Source organism: Octopus sinensis, linkage group LG2 (assembly GCF_006345805.1).
Source record: "Octopus sinensis linkage group LG2, ASM634580v1, whole genome shotgun sequence".
Classification (NCBI taxonomy): domain Eukaryota; kingdom Metazoa; phylum Mollusca; class Cephalopoda; order Octopoda; family Octopodidae; genus Octopus; species Octopus sinensis.
The window spans coordinates 196015445-196030444 of record NC_042998.1 but is presented as its reverse complement, the minus strand read 5'-3'; the positions used below and the strand labels follow the sequence as shown (position 1 = coordinate 196030444).

Below are 15000 nucleotides of genomic sequence, written 5' to 3'. Positions count from 1 at the left end.
AGCCAGCCTACGTATGCATACCTTCCCTTCTTGGGACACAAAACTCTACTTGTGAAGACGTGTTGAGGCAAGTGAGGATCAGAATCGAAATCGATCAATGGAAATTGCGGATGTGCTACCAGTGCCGGTGGCATGTCGAAACTCTGCTTGTGAAGACCCGTTGAGGCAAGTGAGGATCAGAATCGAAATTGATCAATGGAAATCGATCAATGGAAATTGCAGATGTGTTACCAGTGCCGGTGGCATGTAAGAGAACTTTCCGTTTCGTGACCGTTGCCAGCACCGCCCCGTTTCGTGTCCGTTGCCAGCCTCGCCTGGCCCTCGTGCCGGTGGCACATAAAAAGCACCATCCATTCGTGGCCGTTTGCCAGCTCTGTCTGGCACCAGTACGGGTGGCACGTAAAAAGCACCCACTACACTCACGGAGTGGTTGGCGTTAGGAAGGGCATCCAGCCGTAGAAACACTGCCAGATTTGACTGGGCCTGATGAAGCCTTCTGGCTTCACAGACCCCAGTAGAACCGTCCAACCCATGCTAGCATGGAAAACGGACGCTAAACGATGATGATGATGATGATGATGATATATATAGGTGCAGGAGTGGCTGTGTGGTAAGTAGTTTGCTTACCAACGACATGGTTCCAGGTTCAGTCCCACTGCATGGCACCTTGGGCAAGTGTCTTTTGCTATACCCTCGTGCTGACCAAAGTCTTGTGAGTAGATTTGGTAGATGGAAACTGAAAGACGCCCGTCGTATGTATGTATATATATATATATATATACATATATATATATATATATATATATATATGTATGTGTGTGTGTATATGTTTGTGCGTTTGTGTTTGTCTCCCCAACATCGCTTGAAAACTGATGCTGGTGTGTTTACGTCCCCGTAACTTAGCAGTTCGGCAAAAGAGACCAATAGAATAAGTACTAGGCTTACAAAGAATAAGTCCTTGGGTCGATATTTGCTCGACGAAAGGTGGTGCTCCAGCATGGCCACAGTCAAATGACTGAAACAAGAAAAAAGAGTAAAAAAAAAAGGGTCGAACAAATAGGCTCCTGGACTTATTCTTTCTAAGCCTAGTACTTATTCTATTGGTCTCTTTTGCCGAACTGCTAAGTTACTGGAACATAAACACACCAACATTGGTTGTCAAATGATGGTGGTGGGGGAGCAAACACAGATGCAAAGACACACACACACATAAATATATACATACATGCATATGATGGTCTTCTTTTCAGTTTCCGTCTACCAAATCCACTCACAAGGCTTTGGTTGGCCTGAGGCTATAGTAGAATATACTTGCCCAAGGTGCCACGCAGTGGGACTGAACACGGAACCATGTGGTTGGGAAGTAAGCTTCTTACCACACAGCCACTCCTGTGCCTATATATATACACACACACGCACACATACATATGCACATATACATACATATATATATATATATACACATCACACTCACACACTCACATACATGCATACATATATATAATATATATATATATATATACATACATATATACATTTTGGACAGCATAATGGCAACACCTAGCATCATAGCATCATAGTTTTGAAGTATCTATAAAACCGTCAAAAGCTTGTTTATTTTTATCGTTTTTGATTTATTATTAGTGTTGCTTAAAATGTTTTACTAAAATTACTGTTTCTTTTCAGATATTATCAGGAAAAAAGTAATTAAAATTCATTAAAATGACAGATCTTTCGGACTTTCATGAGGTCAAATTGTTGGTGCTCGTATGGCAGGCGCTAAGCATAATGAAAACAGCCCAAATGTTTGGTGTATCAAGAAGTACTCTCTTGAAAGTAATGACAGCCTTTGAGAAAGAGGAAAAAAGCCCCCACGTCGAAACAAAACTCTGGAAGTAAAACCAAACTTTCAGATAGAGACCACCCCGAGAACCCAGTTTCCCCAAAAACTGTTTGGTGGGAGCTGCACAAAGCTGGATTCTATGAGAGAGCTGCAATCAGAAAACCACTACTTTCAAAAACAAACGTTGCAAAGTGTTTAGAGTGGAGTAAAAACCTACAAAATTGGTCCCTAGAGAAGTGGAAGAAGGTTATTTTCTTGGATGAGTCATGCTTTACTTTATTTCTGACCACCAGCCGAGTCTATGTGTGGAGACAGCCAAAAGAAACATTTGACCCAGACTGCCTTCTTCCAACCGTTAATCATGGAGGACAATCTGTGATGATCTGGGGAGCTGTATCTTAGAAATCTGCCAACCCAATGGCTTCCCTTCACGACAGAATTAATAGTCAAGACTATTTAAGCATTTTATCTGATCAAATTCATCCTATGGTTGCGGAACTGTTTCCAGAGGGAAATTCAATCTTTCATGACGATAATGCACCAATTCACACAGCTAAAATTGTTACTGAATGGCACGAGGAACATTCTAGTGAAGTTGAATATCTTATCTGGCCACCACAGTCCCCAGATCTCAATATTAATGAACATTTATGGTGCATTTTAGAAAAACAAGTAAGGAGTCGATATCCTCCAACCATCATCACTACAAGAACTGGAGACTGTTTTAGCTGAAGAATGGACAAAAATTCCTTTGAAAACAATTCAAACTTTGTATGAGACCATGCCTCATAGAATTCAAGCTGTAATTACTGCTAAAGGCAGTCCTACACCATATTAAAATAAATTTGTTTGAAAATATAAGGTGTTTCCATTATCTTGGCCAACCCCTGTATATATACATATATACTTCTTTCAGTTTCTGTCTACCAAATCCACTCACAAGGCTTTGGTCAGCCCAAGGCTATAGTAGAAGACATTTGCCCAAGGTGCCATGCAGTGGGACTGAACTCGGAACTATGTGGTTGGAATGCAAGCTTTTTACCACACAGCCATGCCTATATATACATGATGGGCTTCTTTCAGTTTCTGTCTACCAAATCCACTGGGAAAACTTTGGTTGGCCCAAGGCTGTTGTACAAAGTCCACTATTATAGCCCCAGGCTGACCAAAGCCTTGTTGGTTGATTTGGTTGATAGAAAGTGAGAGAAGCCTGTTGTATGTATGTATGTGTGTGTGATTGTGTTTGTCTGCCCCAACCACCACTTGACCAGTGTTGGTGTGTTTACATCTGTGTAACTTAGTGGTTCGGCAAAAGTGACTGATAGAATAAGTACCAGGCTTTGTAAGTCCTGGGGTTGATTAATTTTACTAAAATTTCTCCAAGGCGGTGCCCCAGCACCATGGTAGTGATGGTGGTGGTGATTCCTCAAAGCCAGAACTTTAACCCTCAGGAACTCTCACTCCTTCCCCATGTTACCCCACCCCATCCCCCCAACAGACCCATCACCTGACGGAAAACCAACCTGAAAAATCAGTTATGCTGACCTTCGATGTACAAAACCACACAAGCTCCGACCCTTTCCCTTCTCCTTCAATTACCATTTCTACAACAAACAAATAAAAGAAAACAAAATTCTTCCAACGGGAAGAAAGATTTGGCAATTATTTTTACCAACACAGGTGAAATTTTAGACTTTTTCCAATCGATCTTGCATCATTATCGATCAATCCCCTTCCTTCGTTAAATGGTAAATCACATGGTGTGAAGCAGCTGGAGTTCTTTATTCCCCGTTCTCTTTAAAAGTTTATAAAAATAAAAATCAATCGAATACTTTCTTGCAATCTCGTAGATTCAGCCTGCATTTTGTAATAATATCAATTGTTCTCTGTCCAACATAGAAAGAAGCATCGATTCCTGCTGTGGATAGGAGGATGGATGGGTAGAGAGGTGAATAATTAGGTAGATGGATAGATCATCATCATCATTATCATCATCGTTGTTGTGATCGCCGACGCAGTCGCCACCATCACCACCACCACCATCATCATTTAACATCTGTTGTCCATGCAGACAGGGGTCGGATAGTTTGACCAGAGCTGGTAAGCTGGAAGGCTGCACCAGACCCCAGTCTGATTTGGTATGGTTTTCTATGGCTGGATGCGCTTCCTAACACCAGCCACTCCGGGAGTGTAATGGGTACTTTTATGTGCCACCGTCATGGGTGCCATCTGTGTGACACCAGGCATGGGTTGGATGGTTTGACCAGGGCTGTCATGCTGGAAGGCTACACCAGACCCCTGTCTGATTTGGCATGGTTTTCTATGGCTGGATGCCCTTCCTAATGCCAACCACCCTGAGAGTGTATTGGGTGCTTTTATGTGTGACACTGGTATCTGCCATGACTGTGGTTTTGCTCAGCTTGATGGGTCTTCTTCTCAAGCATGACATAATACCAAAGGTCTTGGTCATTGCCTCCATGAGGCCTAATACTCGAAAGGAACTCAGCCACTTTGCTTCCGTGAGTCACAACACTCAAAAGGTGCTTTTTACATTCCACTGGCACAGGTGCCAGTTACACAACACCAGCATCAACCATGACCACAATTTCACTTGGCTTGATGGGTCTCCTCAAGCACAGCATATCGCCAAAGGTCTCGGTCACTAGTCATTATCTTTGTGAGGCTCAGAGGTCAAAGATCATGCTTCACCACTTCATCCCATGTCTTCCTGGGTCTACCTCTACCACAGGTTCCTTCCACAGTTAGAGATCAGTACTTCTTCACACAGCTGTCCTTGTCTATACACATCACATGACCATACCAGTGCAGTCATCTCTCTTGCACACCACATCTGATGCCTCTTATGCCCAACTTTTCTCTCAAGATGCTTGCAGTCTGATCATCATCATCATCATCATCATCATCGTTTAACGTCCGCTTTCCATGCTGGCATGGGTTGGATGGTTTGACTGGGGTTTGGGAAGCCAGGAGGCTGCACCAGGCTCCAGTCTGATCTGGCAGTGTTTCTACAGCTGGATGCCCTTCCTAATGCCAACCACTCCAAGGGTGTAGTGGGTGCTTTTTTACGTGCCACCGGCACAGGGGCCAGAGGAGCTGGCATCGACCATGATCAGATGGTGCTTTTTACATGCCACTGACATGGAAGCCAGTCAAAGCAGCACTGGCATCGGCCACTTTTGGATGGTGGTTTTTATATGCTACCGGCACGGGGGTCACAACTACAATTTCCATTTGATATGATTTTGTTATTGCTGTTGATGTTGAAGTACTTGACTCAATAGGTCTCCTCAAGCACAGCATGTCGCCCTACAATAGAAAGACTAATAGACAGATAGACAGATAGGACTTGTTGGCACTCTGTCAGTTAAGACGAGGCTTCCAGATGATCCGCTCAACAGAACAGCCTGCTCGTGAAATTTACATGCATGTGGCTGAGTACTCCACAGACACGTGTACTCTTAATGTAGTTCTCAGGGAGATTCAGCGTGACCCAGAATGTGACAAGGCTGGCTCTTTTGAATTACAGGTACAAGTCATTCTTACTAGCTGAGTGGACTGGAGCAATGTGAGATAAAGTGTCTTGCTCAAGGACACAACGAGTCACCGGGGACTGAACTCATCACCTTATGACTGTGAGTCGAATGCCTTAACCACTAAGCCACGTGCCTTCACAGACTAAGACTGACAGATAGACTGACAGACAGACAGATAGGTAGATAAACAGATAGGTAGAGAGATAAACTGTTAGGCTAACAGATAAATATCTGGTAGATAGATAAAGAGAGACTGACAGATGGGTGGATACCTTGGTAGTTCGTGAGATAGATAGATAGAGACAGGCCGACAGATGGGTGGATACCTTGGCAGTTAGTGAGATAGATAGACAGACTGACAGACAGATAGAGAGACGGACAGACAGACAGAGAGACGGACAGACTGACAGACTGACAAATAGACAGACGAACAGACAGACAGACAGACAGACAGACAGATAGACTGATAGGTAGAGAGATGGACTTCTAGATAGACTAACAGACAAATATCTGGTAGATAGATAGAGACATACCAACAGATGGGTGGATACCTTGGTAGCTAGTGAGATAGATAGATGGACTGACAGACAGACAGACAGAGAGACGGACAGACTGACAGACAGACTGACAAATAGACAGACAAACAGACAGACAGACAGATAGATAGATAGACAGGTAGTTAGAGAGATGGACTTCTAGATAGACTAACAGACAAATATCTGGTAGATAGATAGAGACAGACTGACAGATGGGTGGATACCTTGGTAGTTAGTGAGATAGATAGATAGATAGATAGATAGATAGATAGACTGACAGACAGACAGAGAGACGGACAGACAGACGGACAGACAGACAGACAGCCAGACAGACTGACAAATAGACAGACAGACAGATAGACAGATAGGTAGAGAGATAAACTGTTAGGCTAACAGACAAATATCTGGTAGATAGATAGAGACAGACTGACAGATGGGTGGATACCTTGGTAGTTAGTAAGATAGATAGATAGACTGACAGACAGACAGAGAGACGGACAGACAGACAGGTAGATAGACAAACAGACAGACAGACAGACAATTGCATCTGAACAGGGCAGTCTGACATACATTTGTTATCGCTACTTAACTAGAAGCAGAAATTTTTATATTTCTCTTAGTAAAACTGATGTAACTTTTTTTCTCTGTATCTCTCTTTTTCTCTCTTTTCCTCTTTATCTCTCTCTCTCTCTATGTCTCCTTCTCTCTATGTCTCTCTCTCTCTATGTCTCTGTCTCTCTGTGTCTCTGTCTCTCTCTCTCTCTCCCTATGTAGCCCTCTATGTATCCCTCTCTCTCTCTTCCTCTCTCTCCCTCTTTCTCAATTTTCTGTGAATATTTTCATTTTGCTTTAAGAATTACAATCTGGATTGTTTTAAATCTTTTTTGCCTCCTCTTCTTCCTCCTCCTCCTCCTGCTCCTCTTCTTCCACCTTTGTCTTTCCCAAACTTTGGCATGCTGTACCTATGGAGCGATGGAGCAGAAGGACTCAGAAAGAATAAAACCCATAAAAAAAACCCCCCAAAAAAACAAAAAGGAAGAGCAGTTTAAATAATAATAAAAAAAATAATGCTTGAGATAAAAAGAAAGAAAGAAAGAAAGAAAAGAAGAAAGAAAGAAAGAACGAGAGAAAGGAAGAAAGGAAGAAAGGAAGGAAGGAAGGAAGGAAGGAAGAAGGAAGAAAGGAAGAAAGAAAGAAAGGAAGAAAGGAAGAAAGAAAGGAAGGAAGGAAGAAAGAAAGAAAGGAAGAAAGAAAAGAAGAAAGAAAGAAAGGAAGAAAGAAAAGAAGAAAGAAAGAAAGAAAGAAAGAAAGAAAGGAAGAGAGAAAGAAAGAAAGAAAGAAAGAGAGAGAGAAAGAAAGAAAGAGAGAGAGAAAGAAAGAGAGAGGGAAAGGAAGAGAGAAAGAGAGAAAGAGAGAAAGAAAGAAAGAAAGAAAGAAAGAAAGAAAGAAAGAAAGAAAGAGAGAAAGAAAGGTGTGAGTGATTTTTGCAACTTTACCTTCCTTTTCTGGAATAAGTAGTTCTGTTAATGAAGAATGTGAAATTGGCAGAAAGCCAGGCAGATTCCACATTCTTTGATATAATTCTCTTGAAAAGTCCAAACAGAGAGAGAAAGCTGTCAGGTAACATCCATGGGCCAGGGACATTAAGACTACTTCTACACACACACACACACACACTACTTCTTCTTCTTCTTCTTCTTCTTCTTCTTCTTCATCTCCTTCTCCCTCTTCTCCCTCTTCTCCCTCTTCTTCTTCTTCTTCTTCTTCTTCTTCTTCTTCTTCTTCTTCTTTTTCATCTCCTTCTCCCTCTTCTCCCTCTTCTTCTTCTTCTTCTTCTTCTTTGTCTTCTCCTTCTCTCTCTTTTTCTTCTTCTTTTTCTTCTTCTTCTTCTTCCCCTTCTTCTTCTTCCCCTTCTTCTTCTTCCCCTTCTTCTTCTTCCCCTTCTTCTTCTTCCCCTTCTTCTTCTTCCTCTTCTTCTTCTTCTTCTTCTTCTTCTGTCCTTCTCTTCTTCCTCCTCCTCCTTCTTCTTCTTCCTCTTCTTCTTCTCTTCTCCTCTTCCCCTCTCTCCCTTCTTCCTTCTTCTTCTCTTCTCCCTCTTCTTCTTCTTCTTCTTCTCTTTTTCTTCTCCTTCTCTCTCTTTTTCTCTCGTCCCCTTCTTCTTCTTTCCTTCTCCCCCCTTCTCTTCTTTCCCCTTCTTCTTCCCCTTCTTCTTCTCCTTCTTTCTTCGTCTTCTTCTTCTTTCTTCTTCTTCTTCTTCTTCTTTTTCTTCTTCTCCCTCCTCCTCCTCCTCCTTCTCCTTCTCCTCCTTCATATATTTTATTTGTTCTAACACTTTATTTTAATTTCCCTCCACAAAACTTTGTTGCTAATTTCACTTGAATAAACATTTAGGCTCGAGGCATGGCTGTGTGGTGAGAAGTTTACTTCCCAACTGCCTGGTTCCGGGTTCAGTCCCACTGTCAGGTGCCTTGGGTAAGTGTCTGCTACGATAACCTCTGGCTGGCCAAAACCTTGTGAGTGGATTTGGTAAGGAGAAAATGAAAGAAGCTTGTTGTGTATGTATATACGTGTGTGTGTGTGTTGTTTGTATTTGTCTCCACCATCATTGCTTGACAACCAGTGTTGGTGTGTTTACATCCCTGTAACTTAGTGGTTTGGCAAAAAACACTGATAAGATAAGTATCAGGCTAAAAATATAAGTACTGGGGTTGATTTGTTTGACTAAAATTCTCCAAGGCAGCGCTCCAGCATGGCTGCAGTCCAATGACTGAAACAAGTAAAAGACAAATGTGGCTGAGTACTCCACAGAGACATGTGCTCTTAACCCTTTGATATTCAGACTGGCCATATCCAGCCCATATACGAGGGGGTACCCAAAAGAAAGCGGAATTTTGCAATATTATTTTTATTCAATTAGTTTTACATGTTTGGTTGGCATTAGGAAGGGCATCCAGCTGTAGAAACACTGCCAGATCAGACTGGAGCATGGTGCAGCCTCCTGGCTTCCCAGGCCCCAGTCGAACCGTCCAACCCATGCTAGCATGGAAAACGGACATTAAACGATGATGATGATGGATGTTTACACTTTTATTGCCTTCAAAGTATTCTCCATTCTCCATTTGTCCAGATGCGTTGGAAGCAGTTCTGGAATTTCTTGCGAAGTGATGCCTTTTAATACCGCCATCATTTTTTTTCTTCACCTCTTCCACATCTGCAAATTCCCTAGCACCAGCTTTTGTCACCAGTGCTGACCTTTGAAGAAAGGTCCTGATCAACTTCCAACTGTCCTTTCAGTTCATGACACGCATTTAGTCATGACTTCTTTTGATCTTCCATAAGCAAACGAGACACAAATTTTGCTGCTACTCTTTTCATTTGCAATTCTTCGCTCAAAATTCGTTGGCAGGAGATCCAGGACACACCGGTCATATCAAGTTCATCGATTATTTAGCAGCAGTCCTCCAAGATCAGTTCATGAATTTTCACGAGGTTTTCATTCGGGAGGTTGATGATGGCCCTAAACAAGGTTGGTCTTCAAGCGACAAGTGACCATTCCTAAAGCATGGAAACCACTCATAAACTTGTGCTTTGCTCATGGCAGCATCCTTGTAATTTTTGAAGCATGGTAACTGTTTCAGCTGCCAATTTCCCCAGCAGAAAACAGAATTTCATGGACGCCTGCTGTTCCTTTCTTTCAACCATCACAAAAATCAACAAACAGGCGAGAAGCACTGCAAAACAAAGACATACCATGCGGCAGTACGACTTCACTCGACCCCACCACTCAGCAGACTGATGCCTGAGGATCACATCAAGTGGCATCTAGCAGTGAAAGCCTGAACTACAATGGGTTTGTCCCACAGAGAACATTTCTGGTTACTTTTGGGTACCTCTTCGTATTCCACATGTTTTCTCTGGGTAAAGAGAAAAGATAGAAGAGAGAAATAGGAGAGGTCCAGTCCTTAGGACGTCCTGAAGGAAAAGAAAGATGGACGATGGTCACGTGTGAGCAACGAAGGAGAGAAAAAAGAGAAAGAGGTCCCCTTTTCTCCTCTTCACCTCTTTCTCTTTTTCTCTCTCTTGTTGCTCACACATGACCATTGTCCATCTTTCTTTTCCTCATGTGGAAATATAGTGGGATAATGGAATAGAAGGATAAAATCACATTAATGATTTTTATCAGGTAGTCAGCATGAAATAAAGTAATTTATATTTACAGGTAATATCTATGTGTGTGTCTTTGTGTCTGTGTTTGTCCCCCTCCCCCACCAGCCATTGCTTGACAACCGATGTTGGTGTGTTTATGTCCCTGTAACTTAACAATTCAGCAGAAAAGACTGATGTAATAAGTACCCGACTCACAAAGAATAAGTCCAGGAGTTAATTTCTTCAACAAAAAAAAGGTGGTGCTCTAGTATGGCCCCAACCAAATGAAAAGTAAAGTAAAAGAGTAAAAGAATTTATTGAATAAGCAACAGTATATAACTGGTACTTACCAGCCAAAGATGAAGTCTTTCTGTGGTTGCTCTGCTTGCTAAAACCAGCAGCTTAATCACCCACAAAATCACAAAGGACCCTTATCAGACAGAAGACTTATCATGAAAACTACACATCATGGGGCATCTTCCTGTAAAGAAATGTAAAAATTTAAGATCAAGTTATTTTAGTCTCCTTTTATTTATTTGGCTAGATTCTTGATGCATAAAAGTACATTGAAATAGATGTTGTTGTACCTTGGGTGGGTCATTTTGCCAATAAACAACACACACACAGGTTATATTTCACTTCTTGTTATTATTATTTACTCAGCATAAGGCAACAAGCTGGCAGAATCGTTAGCATGCTGAATTAACTGCTTAGTGGTATTTCTTCCAAAATATATGTTCTGAGTTCAAATCCTTCCAGGGTCAATAAAATAAGTACCAGTTGAACACTGGGATTAATGTGATTAACTAAGGCCCTCACCCTGAAATTGCTGGCCTTGTGACAAAATTTGAAATCATTTTTATTATTTAGTCAACTTGGGGTATATATTTACTACATACAAATATATTTCATTTACTGGTCGATGATGATACATAGAATCAATGTGTAGAATCTAGTTGAATGAAGTAATCTATGCAAGAAAGTTCAGAGATAGAAAATATAGAAATAACAGCTAAGTGGTGATTTTCAGTCATGTGGCATAGAGAAATAGATGGACATAGCAATGACATGAATGGCTCTAAGTCTAATCGAATAAGAAGCGAAGAGCAGGGTTAGCAAATTTGTTTTTATTAATGGAACGCTAGACATTTTAGAAACTCCCAAGAGAAATGCTAAGCTTCTTGAATAATTAAGAATTACGTCTCATGACACAGATGCTTTGAGAAACTTAGAAAAGGGAAGTTACTCTATGATCTTTTTTGCAAGGGAGATCATTCAACTATCTAGCGACCGCTACAACATCAACCCCAGTGGTTAACTGGTACAAAACTTTTCAGTTCTATATTTAAGAGATGAGGAATTATTTCCATTATTTACATTTGACAGATATTTGTCCTCATCTTGTTTCAACATTTCGGCTGATATACCCTCCAGCCTTCATCAGGTGTCTTGGGGAAATTTTGAACCTGGGTTCTCATTCCTAAGGTATTTTTCTATGTTACTATTATTATTATTATGCTCACAGGCATATGGCTTAGTGGTTAAGAGCGCAGGCTACTAACCCCAAGATTCTGAGTTCAATTCCAGGTAGTGACATGAATAATAAAAATAAAAATAATAATAATAATAATAATAATAACATTGAAAAATACTGTGTTTGTATGTATGTATGTGTGTATATATATGTATGTGTGTATATATCTATGTGTGTATGTAAGTATAGATGGATGGATGGATGGATGGATGGATGGATGGATGGATGGATGGATGGATGGATGGATGGATGGGTGTGTGTGTGTGTGTGTGTGTGTATGTGTGTGTATGTGCAGATTTGTATGTTTTGTTTTATGTATGTCTTCTCATGCATATAGTTGCATATCTAGATATACTCATATATATTTAAATGATAAACTTCTGAAAAGTTTTACAGATTTTTACAGTTCCAGTGATGGCTTGGATTTGTAGACTTCAAATTAGCTTTCTCCTTTCTGGTTTTGAGAAGCCTAATTTCTCAAGGTTGGTATCTAGGCAGTGTGTTACATATTCCAGGGTCCCGATAATTACAGGTATGAACCTGAACTTGTAATCTGGATAGAGAAACTGCAGATTTCTCAATAGTTCGGCATAGGTATTCTCTTTTTCACTGATCTTCAGCTTTATGTTAACATCCGCTGGGCAGCAAATTTCCACAACTGTGCACAGTTTCTCTTTTCCATCCCAAATCATTATATCAGGTCTGTTGTGCTTACATTTTATTGAGGTCTTCACTGGGACACTCCACCAGTATCCCTTTTTATTATGAGTGGCTATGGTTTCTACCATATTGTGGATTCTTATTTCTTTGTCCTGAGTGTTATCCTTCCGACGGATTTCATTATAGAATGTCCTAGCTACAACATCGGTAGATAATACTGCGATGATATTTTCAGACAACTGCTTATGATGTGGCTGATATCTTCTGTGTGAACTCCACTTTACAGCTTTCCCTGCATCTCTGTCCCTTTTGTGTTTCAGGTACTTGGTTGATATTTCCTGTTCCTGGATTGCAGATGCATACCCTTCAAATCCTGTTATTCGTCCATGATAAACTGCTTTGATGGTCGATGTTACTATCAACACGGAACTTTCTACTACCTTATCCATGCATAGTCTTCTGTTCGTATAGGTTCATCCTTTTATCTGATGATACGTTGCAGTAGAGTCTTGTGACTGCTTTGGGCATGTATTCTAGGTTATCAGACAAAGAGTGTTGCTCAAAGAGCTGCCTTCCAAGTCTTATGATGTTATGTATGTATGTAGGTAGATAGGTAACTGTGTATGCATGCATAGATGTCATAGTCTAAATATAAACAGTTTTTTTTCCTGCTGATTAGAAACCCTGATTCGTCAGCAAAGTGCAACAATTAACACTTCTAAATTGTATTATCACATCCCATCGTTATATTCAATGAGAAAAGTGAACTAGAACCAGTTATCCCCAGTCTGTAGATTATAATAAATATTGTGAATTAGAATAACAACTGTCATAACATTACAAATTCATTAACGGATGCCATTACATTATAATTGACATTAATAGGGGTAGACTGTAATTTGTGGGTACTCTAATGGTGGGGGTACCGTAATGTTTGTAGTAAGATTAATGAGCATCAGGTGGTAATATGAATGCAGGTGAAACAAGTAGTCTGCTGACAATCTAGCACAGGTATACAGGTGTGGGTGTGGCTGTGTAGTAGTAAGAAGATTGTTTCCCAACCACATGGTTCTTGGTTCAGTCCCGCTGTGGGTGCCTTGGGTAATTGCCTTCTACTATAGCCTCAGGCTGGCCAAGGCCTTGTGAGAGGATTTGGGAGATGGAAACTGAAATAAGCCTGTCATATATATATGTATATATATATATATATATATATACATATATATATATATATATACATACATACATACACACACACACATATATATATATATATATATGCATGTATGTATATATGTATGTGTGTGTATATGTTTGTGTGTCTGTGTTTGTTCCCTCGCCATCACTTGACAACTGGTGTTGGTGTGTTTATATCCCTGTAACTTAGCAGTTCATGCTAATGATTCTGCCAGGTCACTGCATCATCATCATCATCATCATCATCATCGTTTAACGTCTGTTTTCCATGCTGGCATAGATTGGACAGTTTGACTGAAGGTTTGCAAGCCAGGAGGCCGTACCAGGCTCCAATCTTGATCTGGCAAGCTTTCTACAACTGGATGCCCTTCCTAATGCCAACCACTCCAAGAGTGTAGTGGGTGCTTTTTACATGCCACTGGCATAAGGGGCCAGTCAGGTGGTACCGGCATCAACCACACTTGAATGGTGACTTTTACATGACCCCTGCCCAACCCTACACTGACGCAGCAAGAAATCAAAATCACATTTGGCACATTAATTCTTTGCCTGTTGAACAAATCTTTATATATAAAAGTCAAGTTGTGTGTCTGTCTCCTACGATTTAGATTCCTAACTACTCCCACATTTTGCGGTGCAGTTTAACCAAAACCGGGTATCTTATAGTCGTGATTCATATCGAGCCCTTCTGGGTATTAGCGTACGTCTACGATGAATCTACGATTTTAAAAATAATTTACCATCATTTTTTTCCATTTTAATGCATTTTTTTCGCTATTATATAAGGGAAGTAACTCTCTAAAAATGTCTACGATGAGTCAATGATTTAAAAAAAAAATTTACCATCATTTTTTTCCCATTTTGAATGCATTTTTTTGCTATTCTTTGGCTATAACTCTCTAAAAATGCTTATATAGTTATTTCCCTTACAAACCCGAGCAACGCCGGGCGATACTGCTAGTTTGTACTAAAATTCAGTTCCAGTTCTTAATAGGATTTTTACAAAAAGTAAAGTATGTTGAAATCAGCTGAATGGATCACTTTTTATTTTCCAGTTGCAAAAAACCTATATTTTTCTCAAACAACAAGTATTGATCAGTTGTATCTGATGGGATTGATTTACAGTGTGTTATCGATCTGTGTTGCTAAGACGCTTAGAGGCAGAACAAACTATTTCAACAACTATATAGATTATCATGAATATATATATATAGGCGTAGGAGTGGCTATGTGGTAAGAAGCTTGCTTCCCAACCACATGGTTCTGGGTTCAATCCCACTGCGTGGCACCTTGGACAAATGTCTCCTGCTATAGCCACAAGCTGAGCAAAGCCTTATGAAGGAATTTGATGGACAGAAACATACTGACGTATGTGGAGAATCTGTGTGTGTTTGTTTGTGGCGTTGTTAGCTAACTCCTCCTACATCGTTTTATTGATTTTAATGAAACTTGCTTGTGAGTAGAACTCATGACTGGAAACCGCGTGACATACTTAGATTGTTGAAAAAAAGCGATAATACAGCCCCTAGA

At 40.5% G+C, this 15000-nt stretch overlaps 1 long non-coding RNA gene across 1 annotated transcript in view; it reads right to left on the bottom strand.

Moving 5' to 3' along the window:
• LOC118762171 overlaps nucleotides 1-15000 on the bottom strand; it is a 175152-nt gene that overhangs the window by 62210 nt on the left and 97942 nt on the right. Inside the window, exon 2 of the long non-coding RNA XR_004997948.1 lies at nucleotides 10430-10560. This is a non-coding gene — a long non-coding RNA (uncharacterized LOC118762171). The remainder of the gene's footprint in view (nucleotides 1-10429; nucleotides 10561-15000) is intronic.